At 34.0% G+C, this 13,099-nt stretch overlaps 1 long non-coding RNA gene across 1 annotated transcript; it reads right to left on the bottom strand.

Annotated features, from left to right (window-relative positions):
* Positions 1–8,120: 8,120 nt before the first annotated feature.
* Positions 8,121–12,489, bottom strand: LOC136854926 (uncharacterized). The gene is made up of 5 exons (XR_010857834.1): positions 12,446–12,489; positions 11,041–11,358; positions 10,364–10,439; positions 10,062–10,209; positions 8,121–9,521 (listed from the first exon to the last, which is right to left on the bottom strand). It is a non-coding gene; the product is annotated as an uncharacterized lncRNA (long non-coding RNA).
* Between the last annotated feature and the right edge of the window lie 610 nt (positions 12,490–13,099).

Genomic DNA, 13,099 nt, shown 5'->3' with positions numbered 1-13,099 from the left:
ATTAATCCTCCAGCCTCTGTCACAACAAAATCAATTAAATCACACCAAGACATACACAGTCCCCCCCAAAAGCAGACAAGGGACCCAAATGCCTTCGAAAACTCGTCTTTTAGCCCCAGGACACCATTCAATATAAGTGATTGAGTCGGGTAAATGGTAGGAGACGTGCAAGGCTACTGTCCTCCTGCCCCGAGTTCCTCCTCCCCCAGCAGGACAGCAGGTCGGACTAACGTCAGCCTTCACCTTACACGCGGACTGCCAGGCCACTTTAGGTTGTGTGTAATAGACCTTACAAGTATCATTCCATTGCCAGTTAATTAGGTTAAGTTGGACGGCCAGTTAGTTAGGAGAATTGTGTGCTCCTGATGGGAGTATTTCTGCGGGTGGTTTGAAGTTACAAGACTATAATCAATATAGCTGGTTGTATTGCCTCTCAGAGCAGGGCTGCAAGACTTAGAAAACTGTCAGTTGCAGTGCCAACCTAACTAGACCTACTGATAAATTAAGGTTTTATATTGCTCAACATACAGAGGACTACGGAAACTGTTTTGTATTGCTTGACAGAACATAGGCTATAAACATAGCTATCTGTATTGTTTGTCAGGACAGAGCTGCAAGACTTAAGAAAACTGTCAGTTACAGTGCCAACCTAACTAGACCTACTGATAAATTAAGGTTTTACATTGCTCAGCACACTGTGTTGCCCCTCAGAGCAGGGCTTCAAGACTTAGAAAACTGTCAGTTGCAGTGCCAACCTAACTAGAACTACTAATAAATTAAGGTTTTATATTGCTCAACATACAGAAGACTATGGAAACTGTTTTATACTGCATAGACCATAAACAGAACATAGACTATAAACATAGGTAAATTAAGGTTTTATATTGCTCAACGCACAGAAGATTATTGTTATATACTGTCAGAACAGAGCTGTATTGAGAACACAGCTGGGTGAGATAAAAATGTCAGTTGCAAAAAGCAACCTAACTAGACCTACTGATAAATTAAGGTTTTATATTGCTCAACGCACAGAAGATTATAGAAGCTCTTTTATACTGCTCACCAGATCATAGACTATAAACATAGCTATTTGTATTGTTTGTCAGGACAGAGCTGCGAGACTTAGAAAACTGTTAATTATAGTGTCAAACTGACATAGGCCTACTACTAAATTAAGGTTTTATATTCATCACCAAATAGAAGACCGTGAAAACTGTTATATACTGCTTACTAGAACATAGTTGCAGGACTAACACTAATTCTTCATATTGGCCATTAGGACTGAGCTAACGTTGCTAAGCAGTAGACCAATAAATAATGGTTTGAATAACTTGTAAAAACTATTAGCTTTTTTCAGTATTTTGGTCTGAAAAAACTTAGCTTTAACCGAAACGTCTCTCAAACTAAGCCACTTCCTGGGGAAAATAACATCAAACTAAAAACCTTCACAGTAAAAGAGAGAGAAAAAAAAAACCTTTTTACGACACATAAAAGAACCTCGAATTAACAGCCTTCCTAGCCAGAAAACAACCCTTTTCATGAAAAACACACCCACAAAAGAACCTCGAACTAACAACCTTCCTAGCCAGAAAACAACCCCTTTCATGAAAAACACAAACTACAAGAATTCCAGGGACAAATCTAAAAAAAACTGTTTTTTTTTTTAGGTCTGAAGGAAGACATTACCAGGCTTAATTTGCAAGAAAAATCTTTAACAAAATTTTTTCAGCCACAAATCACAAATTGACTTTTAGAACCACACAACACACAGTAACAGATCTTTTTAAAAAAACTAACAGACTTTCTTGACCAAACACAAACTTCCTAACCAAACTAACACAAAACAGATAGCTAAAAAAAACAAAACTTTCTTGACCAAACACAAACTTCCTAGCCAAACTAACACAAAATAAGATATTTAAAAATCTAACATACTTTGACCAAACACAAACTTCCTAGCTAAACTGACACAAAATCAGATTTAAAAATCTAACAAGACTTTCTTGACAAACACAAACTTCCTAGCCAAACCAATACAAGACAACATTAAAAACCAACAGATTGAATGATCAAACACAAACTTCCTTGCCAAACTAACGCAATTTAACAGTTTTTTTATTAAAAAAATAAGAACTTTCTTGACCAAACGGAAACTTCCTAGCCAAACTAACACAAGATAACATATTAAAAAGACTACCAGACTGAATGACCAAACACAAACTTCCTAGCCAAAGCTAACACAAGATAACATTTAAAAACTACCATACTTTCTTGAGCAAATACAAACTTCCTAGCCAGACTATTACACAACAAAACTTTCTATGCTAAAACTCTCAAACCTACTAAACATCCTGAAAACAGAGTATCAAAGCAAACAAGACTTTCTGTAGGCAAAAACTTGAACAGACCAATAGTTCCTGAAGGCAAACGCATCAGAAACTAAAAGCTCTCATGAAGGCAAAAGCATTACAAAGCAACAGACTTCCAGACGTCAAAAACATTATAATTTACCAGAGATTTCCTTGATGAAAAACAATTCCTAAGAGATTAAATGTTGTAACTCAACATGTTTTTTAGATGAAAGCCTCTCACAAAATAACAGCCTTTGTGGCCAAAAATGGTCACCACATGTACTTCCTACATTCAAAACAATCATGTGGAACTTCTTGAAAAGACAAGGTACAGATGTATCAAAAACTTACAATTTTCCACAAATCCTAGACTGTCCTGAAACCATAGATAAACTACGAGTCTTTCTAAACCAATATCAAGAACGAACCAAGATTTTCTTATTCACAAACTTCTACAGACATATTCAGGAGAGAAAACAGCGTCTGGATCCCTAATTCAATAAAGACAACCTTCCTCATCCCATGAAATCATAACAAATGCTTACCTGAGTAACCAAAAAGTTCTTTGAACACCAACTGCAACATCAACTTCAGACCATGAATAAAATGAATGCAATGGTAAGCCGAATTTTATCATCATGCATTGACAAGAAAATTCTGGAGCCAGATTCCAATAACAACTGATGTCAAGCTTAACATCTTATCTTTCCAACCCTTCCGAATCTCAAACTGTTACCATCGACAGTAAATGAACTGAGACTTATTAAAAATGCCAAACCACAATCATTTGAGATAAATCCGGAAGCCGTGGCTATCTCGAGAGGTGAATATGTAAAACAATTTACAGAGAAAGTTCAAGACATACTCATCCATTCCTATTTTCAATCGAGTTAGCAAGAATAACGTTAAGTCGTCCTTTTGAAATCCCTCGCCAATTTCTAACAGTTGCCATGCCTTAGTAACCTATAACAAGTTATATGACTGCATCAGTGAAAAGCTACATTTACTTTTTTACGTCTAACCATAATTTCTGAAGATAGAAGATAATTTATCATATACTTTAAACTACGAGACAACTCCTTCCCCTCAAAAAATCACCACCATTAAATGCTCACATCAAGGAGATGATGTTTTTCCCGTTCTGAGAGCCAACATGAAGTTCATTTAACCACAAGGGTACTTTCGTTGTTTACTGACCATCTTAAATTCAACCTAAGAACTTTGCATCAAAGATTTGCCTATTTCCTTTCAGCAATTATAGCAGCTAACTTCTCCATGGCTTCTATTCTATCGAAATTTCATCAAACATTATATGGGACAACTATCATATCAATTAAGTCTCTAGTCACAAAAGTAATCCAAATATTATGACAGTTTCCTCATCGACTGGAATGACAGGAAAAAAATGGGTCTAAAAATCGGCTTTTCGATTAAGTTAAACCTGGATATTCTGCTAAAACACCAACCTTCAACATGTCCCGTAATAGAAAACTTCATGATGGCACATCTGGCATAACAGTAAAGCCAAATACATTTCTTATATACATTTACCATAATTTCGCCTATCTATCAATCGGTTCTATAGGCCTAAGGATTTCCATCACAAACCTTACTTCAAGATGTCCCTGTCATAGGCTCATAGGCCCACTTGATGATGGCATAGTAGCCATAATATAATAAATAATAAACATTTCTTATATACTGTTATCAAAACTGCGCCTATCAGTCCTAGGCCTAATGATATTTCCATCACAATTCTTACAAGACTAGTGTATTCACACACCCGTCTTCATCTAATTGACTGACGATGTTACGAATTTGCAAGGCTTTTCTCACACACTTCTAAAAGAATGGCCGTCGTAGTATTTATCCCTTCTTTATTTCAGTCATACGAATGAAATGTCGAGGCTCAGACGAGGAGGTGTTTAAGCCCCAAGCTGGTACCCCCTTTTGGGAAGACGGTATGCGTCCGAGATACAATTAAAAGGATTTTGTTATGTACTTGGCCAAAGGATACCTATTTTACTTTACTGTTCTGTTCAATATATCTACTTTAATGTTTTGTTAAATAGGCCTAAGACATCTGGAAGGAAACAAAGTATATCAAATGCTCATTAATTATTTTGCAAACCAAAAGGTTTATGTTAAAAGCTTTCTAATCAAAATAAATGAGAATTTGCAAGGGAATCTTTCACGTTACATCACCAAACGTATATGAACTTTGCCAAGAAACGATAATTGAAAGAATGGAATCTAATGACAAACTTGTAAAGCAAAATTTTGACAATTCAGAATAAAAGAATGTCCCATAAATGACATTTATGAAAAATTGATTGAAGAATCTAAAGTCACACATGCTGAATAATTTTGCATTGAACTACACAAAGTGATTTTAGTTAACTATAGTGAAAACAAACCAATCTTATATATATAGAAACTTCTGAAGACAATCAAATAACCAGTTGCACTAATAATTACATGTTAAAATATCCACGTACCCCAAAGGAATATTCTGTCAAAACACAAAGTCAGCTATACAATGACTAACACGTTCCAAAACATATTCATTGTAATCATGTGTCTTTTTGCTTACTGTTTCTCAATTTTCTACGAGACTGAATAGAAAACATTAACATTTCTGTAACAAGACACGGGAGAAAGTCCAGTGGCGAAAAGCCTCAAATAAAATCGGAAACAGAACTTCAAAAATGTACGTTTAACCAATAATTCTCTCACACGTTACTCGTAGAGGAAATGGACTTTGTTTTTTGGTCATTATACGATCTGGTACGAAATTCTGACAGTGAAACCATACAGGCTAGGTGCACCATACATCATAAGACATACATCAAGCTAACATTTACACAAGCATAGCAATCACAGGCATAATTGTGAACTTAAACCTAGGCCTATGTCAATGGTAACCTTACCCAACACACCGTGGGCTCACAGCCATAACTCATTTTCTTTGAAACAGTTCTTTAGCAGTGACAGAAAACGAGAATACATCTGAAAAACACAAGGGAAATTAAGGACTTTTTACCCATCTCATTAATCATTGTCAGCTTCGAAAACAACTCCATGAATTAGTCTCAAAAACAGACTGAGCCTGACTGGGCGTCTCCTGCTGAGAACACTAACTCCCTCCTCGAGTCGTGCAATGCTGACTCCAACGGAGTTTTTCTTTTTTATTTCAGTTCTTTCCAGTTTCTGAAAACACAATGTTATTGACATAAATGAGAACTTCTGTACTTCAGCTAACGTTCATTTAATCGTAATTCATGCAATTTTGTTTAAACTGCTCAGGTTCCTAAATCAAATGTTTCAAGACATTACTCTGCTTCTCACATTGTCCTTGACACTAAAACAACCCTCCCTTCTAAAAAAAAAAAAAAAGTTGCCAGATAAAACGAAGTGCTTTAATCATGGCACAAAAACAGTAACTGTCAACAATTCACAAGTTAAGTTTAAATTTTGACTTGAATACTTGGTGACAAACAAAACTTTACACCCCTAAAATTTACCATAATTTCACATCCTGACAACCTATAATCTGAGATCAAGGAAAACTCAACACCTAAGAACGTCAAAGAGTGAGAATGTTGAAAGAAAATCAGTAAGAATGTATGAAGTGCAAGATAAGAGAAGGGTGCTGACAGCCAGAGTCTGGAAATATAGAAAAAGCTTCATGAGAAGAATAATGTTCCTAGCAAAAGTTAAACTGAACAGAACTGCTTGGACAGGTGTTGTGAAGTGACAAAATGATTCTGGCAAGTGTTTAAACTGAGCAGGATTGCTTTACTAGTGTCCAAGTGATAAAATGCTTCTGACAAGTGTTTAAAAATGTGGATAAACTGCTTCTGACAAGTGTTAGAAGTGACAAAAATGTTTCTGGCAAGTGTTAAACTGAGAAGAACTGCTTCTGACAAGTGTTAAAACTGACAAAAATGCTTCTGACAAGTGTTAAAACTGACAAAAATCTTTCTGGCAAGTGTTAAAATTAACTAAAATGTTTCAGACAAATGATAAATGACAAAAATATTTCTGGCTAGTTTTAACAACAATGTCTCTGGCAAGTGCTAAAGTTACCAAAATGTCTCTGGCTCAATCGCCTCTGACAAGTATTAAAGGGACAAAATTGTTTCTGGCACGAGTTAAAATGAGCAAAACTGTTTCTGGCAAGTTTTAAAATGAGAAAAACTGTTCTGGCAAGTGTCAAAATTAGCAAAATTGTTTCTGGCATGGAGAGAGAGAGAGAGAGAGAGAGAGAGAGAGAGAGAGAGAGAGAGAGAGAGAGAGAGAGAGAGAGAGAGAGAGAGAGAGAGAGAGAGAGCAGCAAAAACAAGTTCTAAAGTACCTATATTTTAGGATATCAACAGTACAAGCATTACAAAGAATTACTGATACTTCAAATATCTGTAGATTTTGGCCAGTGAGAAACAATCTTCTTAGCTCTTAAAGTCTCAGTATTCATAATTCCTCCAAACTGAGATTGCAGTGGCCATGTGGTATGCTGTAACCAACGAGACACATTGACTAAAAACTATGAATGATTTAAAGTCACTGGAGTTTTTTTGACATCTTTTGAAATGGTTTTTAAAAAGTAATGTTTAGATGAAGTATTTAAAGCAACTGGAATTATTCTTATGTAATTTTTTTTGGCCTTTTTAGAATTTTTGCAGTTTTTTCTGTGCTATGAACTAACAGCCCCTAATTACCCTTCCTAGCTAAAAGAATAACAAAAGACAATGAGAAGTAGGCAAAAAAGCTGAAATACAGAAATTCTCGTACAATAAAAATGTACATTCTGATATTACAAAATTACAAAAATTTTCCCATAGTTCAAATCAGAGAGTTCAATTCTTTACAAAAAATACCTGACTGAACATTGATCATTTAACTGAAAATGTATGGGAATTGCGAAAATATCTGAACACAGACATGAAGATTCATAACTAAACAATATAATAATAATTTTTAAAAATCCATATATCAAGACACTGGTGCATCGGATGTTTTACAATAAATTTCAGAAAAAACTTGAATTTCCCAACCTATTTACCATTACAAAGTCACAAACATTTAAAATATATTCTCGTTGAAATATAACTTCAAATATAGATTGAAATGATTTAAGGTTTCTCTTTTTAAATTACTAATGCAAATTTCACTTGTTCCCTGAAATCACCCAAAATTTCCCTTTTGATCAAAAGTCATGAACATTATTTATGGCTCTAGTATGAACATATTAGCTAGTTACGGCTCTTTTTCAAGATGCTTTTAATCCTTTGAGAAAGTATATTTATAAGTGTTTAAGAAAGTGCAGTTATCAGTGTAACTTTGAACAGAATAAAAGCCTGTTGATGACTGACTTTGATATTAATTCATAAACGTAAGAGTAATATCCTTGTCAATATAAAACTTCCTTTTAAGGAGTGCATTTAAGGAGGACTTTTTGAGGTTACATATCAATTTATAGGCATAAAATCCTTGTCAACAGAAAAACTTACATAGCACCATATGCCTAGAACATTGTTGCTGTCAAAAGAAAATTCGTCTTGAAGTAGGACTCAATTTGAATTTAAAAATTGGTAACAACAAAAAAGTAGCAACACTTGCAATTTGAATTTATATACCAAAAGCTCTTAAGATAAAAAAATACTCAAAAATTTACATTTTCAATTTGAGTTTAAATATGAATTTAAATGGCTACAGTACCAAAAACTCCCCTGAAGTAGCACCTTTGAATCTGAAACCTCCAGACGCCAGCAGTGTCTTGAAATATGCAGAGATGCCATGATGATGATAAAGTTCTTGAGCTGAGAAATTCATTAGTGCTGACAGCATCAATTTATGGCTACGCTTCATGTTAATCAAGTAGCATTATCATCATGGCAAACCTCGTACAAAGTTTTTGAGACAATGGTTTAATCGTTTGAAAATGAATATTAAGTTCTTGCTTTTCAGCAAAACATCAATAACTAAAAAACTAAATTCTGAAATAATTCCTACTTTGGATGTATACATATAAATGCTTCAGTCTGCTATTAGCTGCTTGTATCAACTTAAGCACATTTGCAGCCCAAGACTAAGTTTACAAAACCTCAAGATTTAGAAGCTATTAGATATTAATTCCAAATTAACTTGCTTCAACTTAAACAATAACAACAAAACACTTATCGGTGATTATGGCTACACTGAGTATAAAACTATTCAGTAGTATTTACGATACTACGCTGTAGAGGAAAAAATGTCGATATTCATCTGTAATTTTACCAAAAATACACCCTGTCTTATTTAAGTAATGCATAGTAAGTTCAACTTTAAAACCATCACAAAGTAACATATATCAACAGAACCTATTCTTTGTAAAACTATTGAGCTGATATGAACATCAAGTAAAACTAACATGAACTGAAGCAAAAATTTGTCTTCATAATTACTGAATTATTAATCACTTGTCTGTACTACAGGAACAACTTAGTCTGAACAATGACCTACTTTATATTACATACCAAAATCTACATTAGTGACTGTGTATCCTGAAACAGTAGGCCTATATGACCCGCTATGTAACAAAAATGCTTGTATCGTGAGACATACGCCTAGGCTATCTGGTAATTAAACATATGACAGTGTGTACAGTATCCTGATACAATACTGTGACCCCTTTTATCTGATAGGATGATTAGATAGTGAACTATGTATCATAAAAAATAGTGAGCACCTGGGTGCTGATATTAGACTAATAGAGCATTGATACAATGTATCTTATTCAATTATAACCGCCTGATGGCTGCTATTAAACTGACACGATACTTAGTTGATAAACTACGTCCTGAATGACTAAACTATATATAATGGAACAGACTGCTGAGAAATTTAGAGAATTATAATTATGCTGTATACTAAAACTTAAGTACTATTTGATAGCCGCCACGTAACCGATAAGAAATTTCAATAAAAACTAGTACTAATCTAGACCCACATTTCAGCTATCTAACAGATGATATCTCACTACATTTTCACTACCATTTGCAACCATTATATTGACACATTATACGAGTTAGATAAAACAAACTAAAGCTGGTAATGAAGATTTCTTGTGGAGAAAGATTGGTCCAATAATCCTTGTGAAGTCTGATATTCCATTTGCTAACTGTAGCATTTCTGAAAGAAAGGGTTACGAGTTAATTGCTTTCGTGGAAAACTGATTATTTATGGATTACGAGGTACTGATATAATTACATAATCATCTATAATCAGTGACTAGGAATTATACCTAGGTACTTGTTTCAAAAAGATCAGAGATAGGCCAGTTGGTCTAGGCCAATGATGAACGCCTATAGGCCTAGTGTTTTATGAAGGGATTATTTTTATTGAATTAACGTTCAACGATGTTACATTAACTGTTAAAACGTACTAAGAAAATTACTGTAGTCCGTCATAAAATTTTCAATAAATATTTGACAGTTTTAACCATTAAAAATTTTTATAAGTTACTCTAAGCCACCCTGAATGAACAGTGTGTATTCCTACATGGCTATTATGCCAATTAAAGTCTTGGTACTTTTATATATTTGTATGTTGAAACACTGAACTAACCTTTATATATTCAAGGAATGAACAATAATTTAAAATGCTACACCCTGTATGAATACAGTCCTCAAAGAATGACGGAATTTCATATTAAAAACTTCCAACACTCACCTATGATAACTTAGGGTTTCGAAGGCATGGCCGTTGGGCAATTTCGTCTCTTCCTAACGTTTATTTTTGGATGCTCTCATACTGGTCCTCATTCAGTCCATCATCAGTGTCCCTTAGTTTTTGCAGAGTTTTGTTGCAGAAGCCACTCCTAAGAGAACCAATTTTACATATAAGTTTAGAAACTACAAAATTGTACTGCAATATAAGACTTTATAGATGTTGCCATCACTCCCAAATCTTTAAATTTAAATGGCCAACTTTGATACATCACAGAGAAAGCTTTAATTTTTAAGCAGCCTTACCTTCAGTTTCAGACGAATACCTCCCCTGCCACATATTGACAACATTTTTCTTCATCATTTCAGCTCAGGCGTAAGTCTGAAAAGCAAATTTGTGTGTTCAGTATTGATTATACTCCTTTTACCAAGTATTTTTTAAACTTTTACTGACTATTTTGAAGACTTGTTCACCACATCACAAAAACTTTTGATTTAAACTTTATATTACTCTAGTTTGTAGACCAACAGTATTTGGTCAACACTGATAGCTTTAAATATACCCCAAACTTATTCTATTTGCACTGTTAGTTGCATAAGGCCATATCAGAACTGGATAGGGAAACATTTTTGTTGAAAACAACATTCTATTATCCCCTAGTTGAGAAACACTTAACTACAGCACGTAACATCAAAGAAATGTATATAACTATTATATTTCATTCTCTCAACCAACCTTCGTAGTCAATGTTCCTTTGAGCTCTTTCAAAAATAATTTCATACCTAATAAAGATTTGTGCTCTTCAACAAGTATCTCTCGGTTATTGTAGTGCTATCACTAAGGGTTACTCTAATCTCCCAAATCTCTAATTTTTATGGGTATTCAAGGAATAAACAAGAATTTAAAATGCTACGTCCTATCTGAATTGAATCTCCAAAGAATCTATGGGCAGAATTTCAGACTCAATACTTCCAACACTCACCTACGATAACATCATTGTTTCGAAGGCATGGCCGTTGGGTAGTTTCGTCTCTTCCTGAAGTTTATATTTGGATACCCAAATACTGGCCCTTATTTAGTCCATCATTAGTGTCCCCTTGTCAGTTTTCGATTATAATAACCTTGGAAAACTACTGGACTAAGTGACGAGTCAGTCGCCTACTTCAGACTATAACTTTCCTGACGTCGGGAAAAACATCGGCGCCATTCACAGATGGATAGAAATACGTTAACTGATTGCTGGTATTTTTGGCTCTGACTAGGCTAGTGTGGGCCTATTCCGAGGTTGATAGCTACAGTTCTGTAAATGAAATAATGCTATTAATTCTAGAAACCAGAGTAAAGATTCAATTTCTGGAAAGTATAATACATTTTAGATATAACTTCAATTTACTAAGATGTTTTTCAGATAAAGTCCATTTTTCCTAAACAAACAAACCTGATAATTTCATTTAAGCGTACTACTGTTTGACACTAGATTATCGCCATGGAATTTTCAAATTTAAAAGACTCAGGTTTGTATTGATCAAATATATTATTCAACTTTTTCACAGACTACGATATATGTTCATAATTAAATAAATTCGTAAATAAAATAAATTAATATATATATGTATATATATGTACATATATTATATTTCAATGCAGTATCGATCTTTTGGTTATAGCTGAGAAATATTGCCCACCATTTTAGGGGCCTTTGATGACAAATATGACCCCTAGTTCAGGAGATTTGGTTGACAAATATGACCACTATTTCAAGGATCTAGGCCGACATATATGACGCCTGTTTCAAGAGACTAGGCTGACAAATAATAATAATAATAATAATAATAATAATAATAATAATAATAATAATAATAATAATAATAATACAAGCCTTCCTATCCTCTCCACAACGGGGTTTCTTGGTCTAAGTAACCAATTTGCAAAATGTTGCATAAAAAACCTAAACCATACCACAATTTCAACCTAATTTTAGTGAATCGTAGAATAATAAAGCTTCGTAGGTATTCAATATTGGTACTTGCATAATCTCGCTTGATTAGGCGTTACAGAAAGCACAATGTGATTATTACAAAGAAATTAACACTTCAAACCTGGGCCGTGTCTTTAAAATATCACGGACATTGTTGTACTTTCTGGTTGTGTTCTCACAGAGGGTTTTCAGAAACAATGACGTCATAACATTCGTAGCTTAGAAAAATTTCACCTTTTCGAGAAATATCCACAAATTTTGATATCATGACCACGGTGGTCCTTTCGATAGATATTTAATATGAAAATTAATACATAGTTGAATATCTAACGCCTACAGAGTCAAAAACATTCACAAGAATACGCGTAAAAGTTGAAAAAAAAAATGGCCGTTCATCCAACCGGCTTACCTGATAACCTTCTTCCATCACTTTTCCAACAACACTGTGTCTTCCAGGAACCAGAGACCTCTGCCGAAAATTTGCTTTAGCTAATCACAGGCCTCCACCTTTCACAAGCATTGCTTTTCGCCTTCTCTCATTGGCTGGAATTCGTGCTTTTGGACGAGTTTTGTGAGCAGCTCTCCTTGTTTAGAGGGACGAATATATATTATTTCTTTCCAAAATATATTTATAGGTCTAATTCTTACCTTTAATTTTCATGAATATATGAATATTTCACGAACTTGTACGTTTACTGAATAAAGAGAATATTACTAAACGCGCACGTAACATTAGAGTAATGTAAATAAGCGAAATGATAAATAGCTTAAAATGGAGAGCGTTTAGCATCGTATTTAAATCAGTCTATGTTATAAGTCAAAGAAAACGGGATTTAAAATCTATTAATGAAAACTGAATAACCTCGGAAACTATAGGCCTATATTTCCTCAAAAATGTATTGCTTCAAATTCCGGAGATGAATTTAAGAATAAAATATAATTTTTATGTTTATATACCTATTTAGTTTCATTTGAACAGTATCCCCCATGAATCACTGAAAAATAAAAACATGTTTTACTGTTTTTTTTTTTTTTTTTTAGACCCAAAGCAACCGGAATCTAA

This window comes from Macrobrachium rosenbergii, chromosome 30 (genome assembly GCF_040412425.1).
Source record: "Macrobrachium rosenbergii isolate ZJJX-2024 chromosome 30, ASM4041242v1, whole genome shotgun sequence".
Classification (NCBI taxonomy): Eukaryota; Metazoa; Arthropoda; class Malacostraca; order Decapoda; family Palaemonidae; genus Macrobrachium; species Macrobrachium rosenbergii.
Note: the sequence above shows the minus strand (reverse complement) of the source record. Positions and strands in the feature narration are given on the sequence as shown.